Source organism: Trachemys scripta, chromosome 9 (genome assembly GCF_013100865.1).
Source record: "Trachemys scripta elegans isolate TJP31775 chromosome 9, CAS_Tse_1.0, whole genome shotgun sequence".
NCBI lineage: Eukaryota > Metazoa > Chordata > Testudines > Emydidae > Trachemys > Trachemys scripta.
Genome location: NC_048306.1, coordinates 79,940,705 through 79,955,927, shown reverse-complemented (window position 1 = coordinate 79,955,927; position 15,223 = coordinate 79,940,705). Strand labels below are relative to the sequence as shown.

The 15,223-nt window shown below is 41.2% G+C and overlaps 1 protein-coding gene across 1 annotated transcript in view; it reads left to right on the top strand.

The window, feature by feature from the left end:
* Positions 1-5,577: 5,577 nt before the first annotated feature.
* PLCH1 (phospholipase C eta 1) overlaps positions 5,578-15,223 on the top strand; it is a 167,527-nt gene continuing 157,881 nt past the window's right edge. The window contains exon 1 of the mRNA XM_034782403.1: positions 5,578-5,679. The gene's annotated coding sequence lies outside the window, so the exon portion shown is untranslated. The remainder of the gene's footprint in view (positions 5,680-15,223) is intronic.

Genomic DNA, 15,223 nt, shown 5'->3' with positions numbered 1-15,223 from the left:
AAAATGCAACTGATATTGTCGTTCACACAGTTTTCCCCTTTTGACTCATAAGGGAGACACTACAGCTTCCTAAGCCATGGCACCAACACATCTACAGCAGGCTTAGTTACCAAAATTCCAACAACACAGGTGTAGCTGATCAGGAAGACAATTATAGGCACTGCCTGCTGATGGAGAGAGGAACTCCCAGTGCAGAGGAACCTGCATTTGTTTTCAAGCCACATGCCATATTTAACAACAACAATAATAATAATATAATAAAAAATAAGAGTTTAGCTGGATTACAGGCTAAGATGAAGATAAAAATGTTACATAATCTAGTGTTATGACAGCGACCCTAGGATATTCTTTGATCAGATAAACGTTAAAAACAGAATAGGAAAAAATAGAGATTCAATAAAGAATGTGGAAGAGTTTCAGCACTTCTGGAAGAAAATCTGTTCTGAGGATGTACAACATAATTAGATAGCAGATTGGATTAAAAATGTGAGAGAGAAAATTAAAAACTACAGAATAGAGGAATACACAGGAATATCAAAGAAAAAAGGAGATAAGATATTGAGAGGAACAAAAAATTGTAAAGCACTTGGATCAGATGAGGTGTATAGATTCTGGCTGAAATACTTAATCTCCATAACTATTTACTTGAACAACTTAATAAATGTTTGAAGAACAGATGTCCAAGATGGACAGGAAGAACCGTTCTTATACCAAAAAAAGAAAAAAAAGAAAAAGAGGGCCACAATGATCCTATGAATTTTAGACCAGTCACATGTTTACCTATGATGTGGAAACTGCTAATGGCAATTCTGGCAAAGAGGAGATCGAGATCATGCTAGCTCGCAGTGGAATGAGGCACTCCTGAGCAAAAAGTCTGGATAGTAAACACGAAAGGGACAAAAGGATATCCACCTCATGATAAACGGGAAGATCACAGAAGATGCAAAACAAACAAAAATATAAAAATTAAAAAAAATTGAGATTGCTTGGATAGACTAGCAAATAGCATATTATGGTGTCCCTCCCACCTTCGTGGATCAAAATGCTCAGGGTTCATCCAAAGATCATTTCCTTCCTGCAGCAATCTGTGGTTAACTGGAACACTCAACTCTACCTTGACGGGACTCTTGTTGATGAAGTCCAAATTAAAAGAGGAATATTTCAAGGAGATTCCTTATCACCAATGCTGTTCACAGTAGCGATGTTGCCACTGACATGGATGAGCCGGGAGAGAAATTGTGTTTATCTTATCAGCAAAGAGTAAAAACTAGTTAACCATTTGTTATGTATGGAGGATCTTAAACTATATGAATGGTAACAAAAGGAGATATAAAAATTGATGTATAGGAAAGTTTGATCAAGATATACAGCTTGGCTTGGCTAAATAGGTGTCAGCGTGAGTAAAAAGGGGCAAACTGGTACAATCACATGACATACAAGTTAATGAAGATACTATCCAAGATTTGTCTCAGCCTGGCTCCTATAAATACCTTGAATTCAGGAAACTGTTGGAGTTACAACATAAGTCAAAGTAATAGGAAAGAATATTACAGACAAATAAGAACTACTAAGGACAAAACTCAACCTGAAGAATTCAATCCACCCTATTAATATATGCATGATGCCAGTAGTACGATACACTTGCAGAGTGATCAAGTGGAATTGAGGAAAAGAAAAAACTGACATCCAAACAAGAAAGTTTCTGGTGTTGCATAGAGAAGTGAGTAGCTAGCAAGACATGAACAGAATGTACATTCAATGATGTGATGGAGGAAAAGGTCTGCTATACGTGGAGGAAGCAATTGACATTGAAAAATATATCATATGAGGAGTCGGCCACAGTAAAAGATCATCTAATCGTGATAACAAGTGAGAGCTGAGTGCACAACTCGGCCCTAGAAAGCATAAAAGAAAGAGAAAGCAAATTGCCAAAGAAAGGCTTGAAAAATTTACACAGAGTGGTGAAAAGAGATTGAATTAGTGACTGAAGATTAACAAACTCATGGTTTGTAGAAAGATACCTCAAAAGAGATGCAGAGCACCTCATTATGAGTGCACAAAAGCAGTCCTTGAAGCTTAATTACATTGAAAACAAAATTGATTGACAGAACTGCTCCCCTAACTACAGAATGTGTTCCAAAAAGGAAGAGATGGAGCATGTGTTGAGCATCTTCAGGAGCCTGGCTGGGAGAGAATATATGAACAGAGACAATGAGGTTGCCAAGTGTTTGCATTGGAACCTCTGTGGAGTGCTCTAGAGAAGGAAGAGTCCTAAGATTTTTATGGGCTCTGGTAATTGTCACAGAGTAAATGGGACAGGCAAACATACCAGACATAGTTGCTGTAGAAAAGAAGACAAATAAGATCATGCTAATTGATATTGCCATACCAACAGACAGAAAAATAAAAAAGAAACCAGAAGAGAAGATACCGAAGTATTAAGAACTCTGCCACAAGCTGGAACGATTGTGGAAAACTAGAACAGAGATGATCCCAGTGATTATTGGAACACTTGGAGGAATCCTTAAAGGTATGAATGAGCAGCTCAGGAACCTGTTAGGAGTGAAAGACATCAGAATCAGTGACCTCCTGGAAAGCGCTTTTAGGTGCTGTGATGAAGGTCAAAGGAGAATGAATGCATTTGAACTCCTAAAATGAGGGAATTCTGTAACAAAAACTCCTGAACTCCCAAAACTACAGAGTCAGTTTGTGGTGACTCAGGGAGAGAAATTTTAGATAGTAACTTTCCCCTTTTTATGCTTAAAGATCTTGTATATTGTGAAGGCTCTTTTGTTTAAAAAAACCAAAACCAAACAGCTTACAAGATATAATACTGAGGGATAATATATATATTCAAAGGAGAAGCTCCCCCTCGCCCCCTTTTAAAGGTGCCTAACTCACATTTCACATGCAATTACTTTGAGGATAAAGTTTCTTCCGTTTGGCCCATGAGGCTTTGCTGTGCAATAGCAATAGCCCGTGCTGAATTGAATGACAACAATGGATTGTTTCTATGGTATCAGCCAATCAGTTGCTGGACAGAGATGAAAAGGTGAAATTTAAGATGCTGCTCCAAGAGGTCACATTACTCCCTCCGCAGCTCCCCTCCGCAGATCTGTCTCCCAGTCTGACAAACTGGACTGACAATAATGTTCTCACAGTCTGTAAAGCCCAGGAAAACCGGGGCATATCTTTCAGTTTGAGAACAGGACAAAAACTAAAACTTGTTCACTTCTTCTTGGCTTTTTTGACAGTGACTGAGTATGGTATTAATCTATTTGATGCATTCTCTGTGAAAGGAATTATATAATTATTCCCTGCACGTGCAGGGGATGGGTGGGATCCTCTGATAGGGCTTTTCCATCTCTAATTTTTTTAGATCTTTACAAAAAGAAAAGTAAAAAGCAACAGAGGGTCCGGTGGCACCTTTAAGACTAACAGAGGTATTGCATGCATCTGACAAAGTGGGCATTCACCCATGAAAGCTTATGCTCCAATACCTCTGCTAGTCTTAAAAGTGCCACCGGACCCTCTGTTGCTTTTTACAGATCCAGACTAACAGGGCTACCCCTCTGAAAAAATAAAAGTGTTTTCTTGCATTTTGAATGGACAGTAACATTGTTACTGCTTCTCTGTGTAAAGTGAAATACAAACATGACTCGCACAATGTGACCCATACTTTCTTGGAGCCTTCTTATTGGAGGAAAATTTGAAATAGAAGGTGAATGAAAAGCTGCTTAGTACTCCCAGCAGACTTTGAACTAGCAAACAATAGGAGCACGCTGAATAGAAGCGGAGACAAGAAATGCTGGAATACCTGGTGCTGGATCACTACTACTTCAGAATCCTTTAGATAAATTAATCTCCTGTTAGAAAACAGAAACCAAGTTCGTGCATTTTAAGTGTTCAGAGGGGACACACAAATGAGATGCGGCAGCTTGCTTCCTTTTTTGCGGAAAGCGCAATTCACCCGGGCATGGAGGAACCATGGGATGGAAGGCCTCGCCAATGCACCACAATCACAGTAGTTCTGCTCTCTGTGTCTGGTATGTGTGTGGGGGGCATTTGAGGAAAGATGCTTGAGGAGCAGGAGTTGAAAGGAGCTAACTTGCCTCTCCTGACTGACAGAAGTAGGCTCTGCGTCACCTCCACATAAACCATGGCAGAGAGGAGGTTTTACGGCAGGTTGGGAGAGAAACAGAGGGCTAGGGCCAGTCCTGTGGCCATAACCCCGACCCCCATGCAGGGGTCCACCCTAGGGACTCAAGTAATATAGGTGAGGTAGAGAGCTGCAGTGGAGGAGGGGCTGCAGAGCTGCTGCCCGCAGGTTGGTAATGGATTTAATTCTCCCACCACCAGCCTCTGTAGTTCCCATGCTTTCCCCGGGTGGGGTGAGGACCCAATCCTCCTCTCCCTGTTCATGAAGCTGAACTCCCATTGACTTCAGCTGGAGTTTTGCCCGAGGAAGGACTGAAGAAACTAGGCCAGGCTATCAAAAATGACCCCCCCAAAGTGTCTGCAACTATCCTGATGTAATGGAAATGGCAGAATAACCAACAGCACCCAGCATGCTGGGACAACTCTGCTGCGGTCAGAATAGCCCCCGCCCCCAGCGGGGAATTGATCTGCCAGGATCGTGACCTGCCACTGACTCCAGCGGGAGCAGGATCCGGCCCCGCAGCTGCCACACACATACACACACACCCCCTTCCCCGGGGAAAGGGCCTGGCTGCGGCTGCTGGACGGCGTCTGCGGCCCCTTGTGCTCCGTGCCCGGGGCAGGCGGCGCGGGGCGCTCCGGTCCGGGCGGCTCCCGCTCCGGGTTTCTCTTGCTGTCGCCGCGCTGCTGGGGGCATTGTTGTGTGTTTGAATGAGGACGCAGGTTGTGGCGGCAGCAGAGCTGGTGCCGGCGCCTCCTCTGCTGGTTGCTCCTGCTGCGGGGCTGGGGAAGACCCGTTCTGCACCCGCTGCGGGGGGACATGCCCTAGCGGGAGGGAGCCGCTCACAGGGACGGGCTTGCCCTGGGGACCGGCTCTAGGGAAAGGGGTGCAGGGCTAACGACAGGCACCAAGTTCTCGTGAACTTTCCCGTGGCCGGCGGTGGCTGCATCCTGGTAAGTTGTGTGGCGCAGCCCCCCGGGCAGCCGGTTTCATCTGTCGGGGTAAGATGCTCGGGAGATGGTTGGGAGCTGTCTGCTGTCACCCGCTGGGCCGGTGCAGACGCCTTGGAGCCATCAGCCTTCCCCCGAGGGGAGCTTCACGCCAGCGGGCTGTTCCCGACTCGAGGCGCAGCCAAGGGGAGGCAGGTTTTGTTCGCTTCCTTGGAGTAGATATAATGGCCTCTCCAAGTATCTCGGCCCCAGGGAGCCAGGGAGAGGTCATTGTGTCTGCTACAGCCCCTTTGGGGAGGCATGAACTGTTAAGCCCTCCGTTTAATGCCATGGAAATGAGGAGCTCACACTAGTCTCAAATGGCGTGAATCATTTGCATTTAATGGAAGGGGGACAGAAGGCAAAGAGAGGCGAGGAGTGTAGGCAGAAGAAATGACTGGTATCCAGTTACTAGATAGACAATAACCACATACAAGCGTCTCAATCATTTTTTAACAGCTACGAATGTGCCTTCCTTCGGCTGGGAGCTGGAAAGCCGGAACGGTGGTGTGAGGATCCCTCTGGAAATTGGTATACCTTTTTCATTCATATCATCTGTTTTCTCTAGACTAACCAAACATAATGAGCGTGGCAGATACTTTTTAAGGATAAGTGTTCTGTTCTATTGTTGGTTTGTACTTTTCCAGTTTGCCACCTGCTGTGTGACCCAAAGTGGGCGCTTGAGAGAGACAGAACTCTTTTGCCTGTACGTTTTGTTTTTAGATAACATAATTAAGAATAAAAAGTAGTTGTGGAAACAGTGATGGATTTGATTCACCTCCAGTCAAGTAAAGTCTTCTTGGTTTAATATTTCCTTCTTTGTAATACACTTGTATTAAACAGATGAGTTCAGATATGTAGGTGAAAGAGAGAGCAAAAGAAAAAACCTTTGAAGAAAGGTTAATTGCTTTTCTTGTGGGTCTCCCATCTCATTTTCTGTATCCATTTAAGTCTTTTGCAGGTTAACTGACTCACCAGAGACAGAAAAGTTAAGATAGCCAATACAGATTATCACGTTGTTTGGAAAGCATATTTCCTTACTCTTAAACAGTATTCTCAGTGAATGTTAACAGAGTTTGTTTACCAGGAGTGTTAAATTTGGTACATGTACATATTTATTAGATTATTATGTCAACAGGCTTATATTTCAGGTGGCTCAGCACTGCTTTTATCCTTCCTGCTCCTCTCAGTAACCCAATGTGGTTATTTAGCTGATGTATGGTAAGCATCAGATATGAGAGAGCCGATGAGCTTTTTCTAGCAGTTATTGCCACAAACAAGAAACATGGATTCCTAAATGGAGTTAGGGAATTCGTTAACTGTAGTTGGAATTGATCACCTTGCCCTGTAAAAGGAATTAAATGACTAGGGCTTTACTTTTTGATTATATAAATAAAGTGCAGTATGTTGCTATATAATACGCTATTAAGCACTTAGTCTCAAGGACAACAAAGACATCTGAATTAAATAATCATTTTTCTGCTTTGTAAGACTAGTTCTCTTATATCGTATTAGTAAATGGAATAAAATATGGTGTGTTGCCCTTACATCTCATGGTTAAAGAAAGTTTTGGCATTCGGATAGTTTATGATCCTGTTTGTTGGTTTGTATTCTGCAGCAATTCCCTAATTCCCAATGACATGTGTTCCTATTGGTTCCTGGAGGTAAATTGCAAAGAGCAATGTTAGCAGGGAGTCAGATAATTAGATAGAAAAACCTGGGAGGGGATGGGGGGCTGAAACAAAGGCAGAAGGGATCCGGGCAGTCTAGATTTATAGCCAGGCAAAATTAGTTTTGAAAGAACAATAGGTTGAGTAATTTGGTCCAGGATTTTTTTAAAACTTGCACTGTTGAAAGAATTTATGATTTGATCATCAGCTTCTTAAATGTTTATAGCCAAAGTATTTAAAATAAATATGTATAGTTAGGCTTGGAAGAATTTATTTTATTGGTAAATATCAATTTCACTGTATGCATATAAACTGTAAAAATTTGCATTGATGATAAAAATTTACAGATAGGCAAATTAAGAAAACTGTTGCTTGTAAACTTATTAGAGTTTGACTAAAGAATATTTACTTTGTATACTTGGACATGTGATGTTGACAATTTGTATTTTAACAGTTATAAAGCTTGAACTTTTTGAATCTCAACACCTACTGTCCTTAAATAATTATCTGTAATAATTACCCTCCATAATTTCCCACAGCTGTGAGAATGTAAATTGATAAAAATCCATATTTCTGCACAACTGTGAAAATTTAACTAGATAAAAATAGGGAAAAATGCTTAAAAATAAACATTGATATTATCCATGGACATTATTTAAAAAAATTGAATTCTGCCAACCCTATCTACAGTATCTGCCATCTTTTTTCAGTTAGAATGTTCTTTTGGTTGCTGAGATGCTTTAAAGTTCTACAATACATCAATATGCTGAGGCTATAAAGAAACCATATCTTTTATCTTAGTTCTAGTGAAGTCCTCTATAAGTACCATCTTTATTACATATATCTCACTATAAGGAGCTCATGTCTTGTTCATATGAATAACTTTGGAAGAAATATTGAGCCTGGAGAGAGAAATTTTGTTGTCAATTACAACATTAATTCAATGCTTCATAGGCATTATTTGATATTCAAAATACAGTTGATATTAAGATAAGTCATAAAGAGCTGTTTATCTCTTCCAAGATGTGTTTCAGGAATTGCATTAAATTGTATTCATTTTTTCAGTTCAAAGAGAAAATATGAAATAGAATTCCTATTGTTCATTTAGACTCTCATGTGCAAAAGTTTATTTTTGTCTTGTTTAACAGTAAGGGTGTGAGATTCAGGAGGCTATGGCGTCCAGGAAGCGGCAGGTGCTCAGCATGTCTCAGCATTAGGCCCTCAGTTTGGTTAGGAATATTTAGGGGTGAAATCCTGGTCCCATTGAAGTAAATGGGAGTTTTGCCATTCAGATAGGAGACCCTAACTGTTGTAGTTCAGCTTACAGTTACAGAGGTCTCGTGGTTAAGAAAAAGGACGGAGAGTCTAGAAAGCTGGATTCTGTTTGCAGCTCTGTTGAAGGAATTGAGGCATTGAAGTCAATGGGAGTTTTGCTATTGACTCCAAAGGGATGAGAATTTCACCCTGAGTGTATTCTTAGCATCTATATATAGCTCTTTTTGGTCCAATCCTGTAAGATGCTGAGCACTCTCAGCTCCCACTGACTTAACCTCAGCACCTGGCACGATTGGGCCCTTTCTGAAAGCACTTTACAAACATCTAATTAAGACTTTTTTAAACTGAGTTTTAGCTCTAAAGTAAAAATTAAGAAAACAAAAAAACAACAACCCACCCCCCCAAAAAACCAACCTCCCCCCCAAACATTATTTCACTAATTGATCTTCATCCTTTGTGATATGGCTCACAGCCATGTGTCTGTTGTAATTATTAGGTTTAGATAAGTTGCTAGAAAGTACGGCACATAATTCTGGAGAGCAAAAGAAATGAAGAGACCGCCCAAAAGAATCATGCATGATTCTTAAGTTACCAAGACAAATGTAAGACTGTATCAATTGTATCAAATGTACTATTCAGGGCTTCTTTGTTCAAGAGATACCCGCTGTGTTATAAAGTACAGCGTTTGCGTCCTTTACATACACTCTGTTTATATACTTGTCCTTAAGGTTCATAATCCATATTTCACAAAGCTTCAGAAACTATTAAATGTAAATATGATTACTATATCCAAAAAATGTCCACCATAACAGTACTTAAAAGAAGTCTGGGCCCAATCCTGCAAGACTTACTAACACGAGTAGTCCCAACAGAACTACTAAAATAAATAAAGATTACTCATTGGTGTGAGGGTTGCAGGTTCTATACAAAAGAAAAAAAATCTATGAAACTACTGCACTGTAGCGTATGCACTGTTGAAATCTTTGTGTATTGTTGAGCAACAGCTCCTGGAGTAATCCCAACAGAATGAACAGATACTTATACCTTCTATATAGCCCAGGAGTCGGCAACCTTTCAGAAGTGGTGTGCCGAGGCTTCATTTATTCACTCTAATTTAAGGTTTCGCGTGCCAGTAATAAATTTTAATGTTTTTAGAAGGTCTCTTTCTATAAGTCTATAATATATAACTAAACTATTGTTGTATGTAAAGTAAATAAGGTTTTAAAAATATTTAAGAAGCTTCATTTAAAATTAAATTAAAATGCAGAGCCCCCCGGACTGGCGGCCAGGACCCAGGCAGTGTGAGTGCCACTGAAAATCAGCTTGTGTGCCGCCTTTGGCACGCGTGCCATAGGTTGCCTACCCCTGATATACCTGTGAAGGATTCAGTTTCTGGATAAAAGGTTAGGTTGTACAGCAAAAGAATATGATTTATCATCTGACTATCAATGATTAATTAAAAGATTTATGGCACTGGCTGAAAAGCGTTTTCCCATTTAAAAAGTCTATAAAATAGGGATCAGCTGGTGCTTTTGGATCAGGTGGAGCAGAACTCATTATTGTAACAATACCAGCTCAGCATGGGATGTTGCCTAGGGAATTGAGTTAACAATTCTGTTGGTTCACCCTTTAAGGCTTGTGTTCCAAGATGACTCTGGGAGCAAGCCCATCAATATTTTAAAGGGGAGAAAAATTCTCTCTCTCTATGAGTTGAAGGTGAAGTTATCCATTATTGATTTGCTGCTAGTAGATCCCAAGCCTGGCAATAAGCAGGAGTGCTTTTGCACTGATGTGTTGTCAAGAAATACTATAGACATCAAAATGGTTTAATCCTCAAAATACAGGGGAAAAGTCTCATCTCAGGTCTCTATGTTAGTACTCAGCTTCAGTATTCAGTGTTTCTCTGATTTGTGTGACTTTTCCTGTGATGGTTGGATATTAGAAAAAACTTTTTCACTAGGAGGGTGGTGAAGCACTGGAATGGGTTACCTAGGGAGGTGGTGGACTCTCCTTCCTTAGAGGTTTTTAAGGTCAGGCTTGACAGAGCCCTGGCTGGGATGATTTAGTTGGGGATTGGTCCTGCTTTGAGCAGGGGATTGGACTAGATCACCTCCTGAGGTCCCTTCCAATCCTGATATTCTATGATTCTATGTTAGGGAGTGCTAATACTGTAGTTGAGTATTACCATGTGGATCTGAGGGGAAAATCTTTCTGTTATTACAAAGAAGCTTAGGCCCTGTCTACACTACCACTTATGTTGGCAAAACTTATGTTGCTCAGTGGTGTGAACCCCAAAGCAACATAAATTTTGCCGGCATAAGTGGTAGTGTGCACAGCGCTATGTTGGTGGGAGAGCTTCTCTCTCCAAAATAGCTATCACCACTTGTTGGGGGTGATCAAAGATCAAAGAGAGAGCTCTCTCCTGTGAGCATAGAGCAGCTACATGAGAGATCTTAGAGTGGCTGGCGCAGCTGCATTGGTACAGTTGTGCCGCTGTAAGTTCTCTAGTGTAGACATAGCCTTAGAGAGAAAAGGAGCGTGAGGTAATAATCGTATCCACTCATTATACTCCGCACCCGAACATAGCCATTATATGAACAACATACCCTCATATCTCAATGTCTGGACTTTGACCCGTTAACCTTTTACCCCAATTGGGGATATTGCAGATTATGTACTCCTTATGCCCTGATCTTAAACTGAACTTCGCACCCATTGATAATCTATGTCAGTGGTCCCCAACCTGTTTCGTCTGGTGCCCGCCAGACGATGAGCCACAGAGGACCAGGGCAGCGGATGAGCATCTGCCAAAATGCCGCCGACAAGCGGCAACGTCAATAGGCGTTACTGCCAAAATGCTGCCGACAAGCAGCATCATTGCCGCCGAAATGCTGCCGAAAATCGGCGGCATTTTGGCGGCGCCGCCTCTGGATGCTGCTGCTTCTCGGCGGCATTTCGGCAGATGCTCGTCTGCTGGCCAGAACGCGGGTGCACTTAGATGCCCTGGCGGGCGCCATGGCACCCACAGGTACCACATTGTGGACCCCGATCTATGTTATTCCCTGATAACCAGAAACTTCTATGCTTAAACTCTGTACCGTTCACTTTTTTTAAAAACATCATCTTAATAAAATTTTTATTGGATGAACTTCTGTTGGTGAGAGAGACAACAGAGCCACACAGAGCTCTCAGGCCTGGTAAAGGTACTCCTAGCTAGCATCACAGCTAAATGCAAAGTGGAACAGATTGTTTAGCATAAGTAGTGAGCACATATTCCAAGGGACCATTCCAGGTAGAGTGGCCTGTTAGCACTTTGAATGGTCCCTTAGAATATGTGCTCACTACCTATGCTAAACAATCTCTTCAACCTTGCATTTAGCTGTGACACTGAGTATCTTTCCCAGTCCTGAAGAAGAGCTCTTGTAGCATGAAAGCTTGCCTTTCTCACCAACAGGAGTTGATCCAGTAAAAGATATTATCTCACCCACATTGTCTATTTAATATCCCAGGACCAGTACAGCTACAACTACACTGCTTACATAAAAAGAAGCTTGTCCTTTAATGAACACTGAAAGTATGTCTACACTACTCACATTACAGCGCGACCGCGCAGCAGCGCTGTGACGTGGGCAGTGTAGACATCGTTTATCGCCGGGGGAGAGCTCTCCTGGCTATAAAAAGACCCACCTCAAACGAGTGGTGGTAGCTTTATCACCGGGAGCCAGGCTCCCGGCGATAAAGCACTGTCTATACTGGCGCTTTTCAGCGCTAAAACTTTTGTCGCTCAGGGGGGTGTTTTTTCATACCCATGAACGACAAAAGTTTTAGCGTGGAAAGTGGCAGTGTAGACACAGCCTGAGTAGCGTTTAATGGTTATATCACCTAAGGACCTACTCATGCTACAATTGAAGCCAACAGTAGTTTTGCCATTTAGATCAGGTCATAACTGTAGCTCATCTTACAGTTAGGGATGTCTTTGCAGCTCTGTTACAGACTTCCTGTGTAAGCTTGGGCAGCACAGTCTGTCTATGCCTCAGTTTTTTCCTCAGTAAAATAGGGTTGATAACACTTACCTACTTTACAGACTTACATTGAGGCTCAGTTCATTAGAGCTTGTAAAGTACATGAAGACGTTTGGAACGAAGGTGCTTCAAAAATGCAGAGTAGTCTTATTGTGTCTTCCTCTCTGTATTGCACAGTGCCGAGCATATTGTTGGCACTCAGAAACTAATAAATATGTGGTTGTGATTCATACTTTATATAACTATTTCATTTGTAGTTAGTCACAAGTTTTCATTCGTACTATTTAGTGGGAGCTAATTTAAAATAGCCTTTTTTTGCCTTTAAAAAAAATTAGGTCTGGTTTTCTGGGCAACCTTTATAAGAGTCAATGAAAATTAATTACCTCTTTCATGTCAATAGATAGTCACTAGTACTACAGATCACACCATCTGTATGTCATGTAGGATATAGGCACATGAAGCAAGCATCTCTGATTGGTGTGTGGATTTCCATTTAAGCTTTGAGTTACTTACTGAGTTTAGAATGCATCCATATACTTTTTCTATGGGAACCATTAACTCTCTGTCACTAAAGGAGTATTGTTTGGTTCAGCTGTAGTAAAAAATAGATTTGTTTGGTTAGAGATGACTGATAATTTTGTTTGTGTTTTAATGGGGTAGTATAGCTGTCTGTGTCAAAATGGTTTTGTTAATACGCAGCATCTTCGGCTGTCAAGCTATGATGACCTATTAAAGTGCCAGGTGCTTTCTTAAATTAGAGTTTTAGTATTGATATATGATTCTCTGTATTAGTTCAGATTATTATTATGAAGGATGAATATTAACAAAACAACACAAGCATGTAGGGACAAAATTAGAAAGGCAGGAGTGTTGTAAGCAAGAGATGAGAAGTAATTCTTCCGCTCTACTCAGAACTGATAAGGCCTCAACTGGAGTATTGTGTCCAGTTCCAGGCAACAAACTTGGGGCTAAAGATGTGGACAAACTGGAGAAAGTCCAGAGGAAAGTAACAAAAAAGATCAAAGTTCTAAAAAACATTATCTATGAGGAAAGATTGAAAAAAACTGGGTTTGTTTAGTCAAGTATGTAAAACGTTGTTATAAAGAGGATGGTGATGAATTGTTCTCCTTATCCACTAAGGATAGGACAAGAAGTAATGGGGTTAAATAGCAGCAAGGGAGATTTAGGTTATACGCAAGGGTAGTTAATCATTGGACCAAATTACCTAAGAAGATTGTGGAATCTCTGTCATTGGAGGTTTTTAAAAACAGGTTAGATAAACCAGTCAGGAATGGGCAGACCACGGACCAAATCTGGACTGCCAGATGCTTTTGAATGGACCCCGAAATATTACTATTTAGTTATTATTATCATTATTGTTATTGCTGTGTGAAAAATGTTTCTCTGGAGTCTGGACCTTGACTATATCTTGACCAAGAAATTTGGACTTTGACAAAAAATGCTTGACTACCCCCCGGTCTAGATAATACTTAGTCCTGGTACTGTGCAGAGGACTGGATTAGATGACTTGTCGAGGTTCCTTCCAGTCCTACATTTCTATTAATCTGTGATTCTATTCTTTCCCCGTTAAAAAAACAAAATTCTTAATCAGTGTTTCCCAAACTATGGGTCAAAGGCTCCGAGGAGGCCCGGAGAGATCCATGGAGGCTGAGGTCAGTCATCAAATAATGTAAACGTTTTTTGGGAAAAAAATCAATAAATATAAAATAATAAAAGTAGACACCCACTGTAAGCCCTGTCATGATCTGTCCTTGTAAGGGTAATCAATTTACTTGTCCATTGAAAATACCAGCTGATGGTTTACTGTAGACCATTTCAAGAGGTGAGTGTGTAGAAGGCTGCTATAGCCTCTGCTAGTGAACGTGTGTGTGTGTGTGTGTGTGTGTTTGAATTTATTTTATACAAAACGGGAAAAGCCCCATTACAAACACTGTTTACTAGGTCTGACTCAGTAGCCATGCACACAGACAATGACCAAATGTATCACTACATTGGAATACCAGATGTGTCAATTGTAATTGCTATGGCCCAAAAGCACTGCTGAGCCTCCTGTGACCATGTTGCATACCTCATTCACTCTTTGTTTGGGCTCAGATCTGGCCCGAGGTGATTCAGAAAGATTGATCATTGCATGGCAAGCTGTTCCAGTGATGGCGAAAAAAGAAAATGAGGAAATACGATGGCAAAAACATGATGTATGGTTTCTGTATTGATCGATGCAAAACAACAGTTTGTGGTATGATGGAAAGTGATTGCAGCTGAGAACAGGAAATCTTCAGAGTTGACACAATATTTAGAAACCAAACTTCAGTCAGTGAAAGACAAATCTGAGAATATTAAAAAAAAAAAAAAAATCAACAGAGCCTGATAACCCAAACTGGCAATATCAGCATGAACCCCACTCAGGCATTTAATGGTTATCCCTATGAATCACACAGCCATTTGAGATGGGTGTTATTCCAGAAAATCTTACCCTTCTGTGAGCAAGAGACGTGGTTTCAAAAGTTACAGCGCATGAAGCAGTTACCAACTTGTAAACATTGGGCTTCTCAAATAACAATGGTTTCATGCCATATTAGTGATGTGGCTGAGGACATCTGAGAGCAACTGCTTTCAAAACTCAGGAAGCGTGACTACTTAGCAAGTTGGAAAGTCTCTGGTGCTGCACAGCTCCTGGCTTTTGCAAGGTGTGCCTCTCGTTCTGATGAAGAGGCAGTTTTTTTTCTAAAGCTATGTTAGAACACAGAACATGGGAATGTTTACTCAAGGCATTTCTGGAAACAGACAAAGATTTACATGGTTCTCAGGTGATGCTAGGTAAGCACAACGTAGCCTTGTTACCATTCCGAATCAGCGCCTATTGCTCCATAGTGTCACTGTTTCATACACTGCTATGCTCTTAAGTATCAGAGGGGTAGCCGTGTTAGTCTGAATCTGTAAAAAGCAACAGAGGGTCCTGTGGCACCTTTGAGACTAACAGAAGTATTGGGAGCATAAGCTTTCGTGGGTAAGAACCTCACTTCTTCAGATGCAAGAAGTGAGGTTCTTACCCACGAAAGCTTATGCTCCCAATACTTCTGTTAGTCT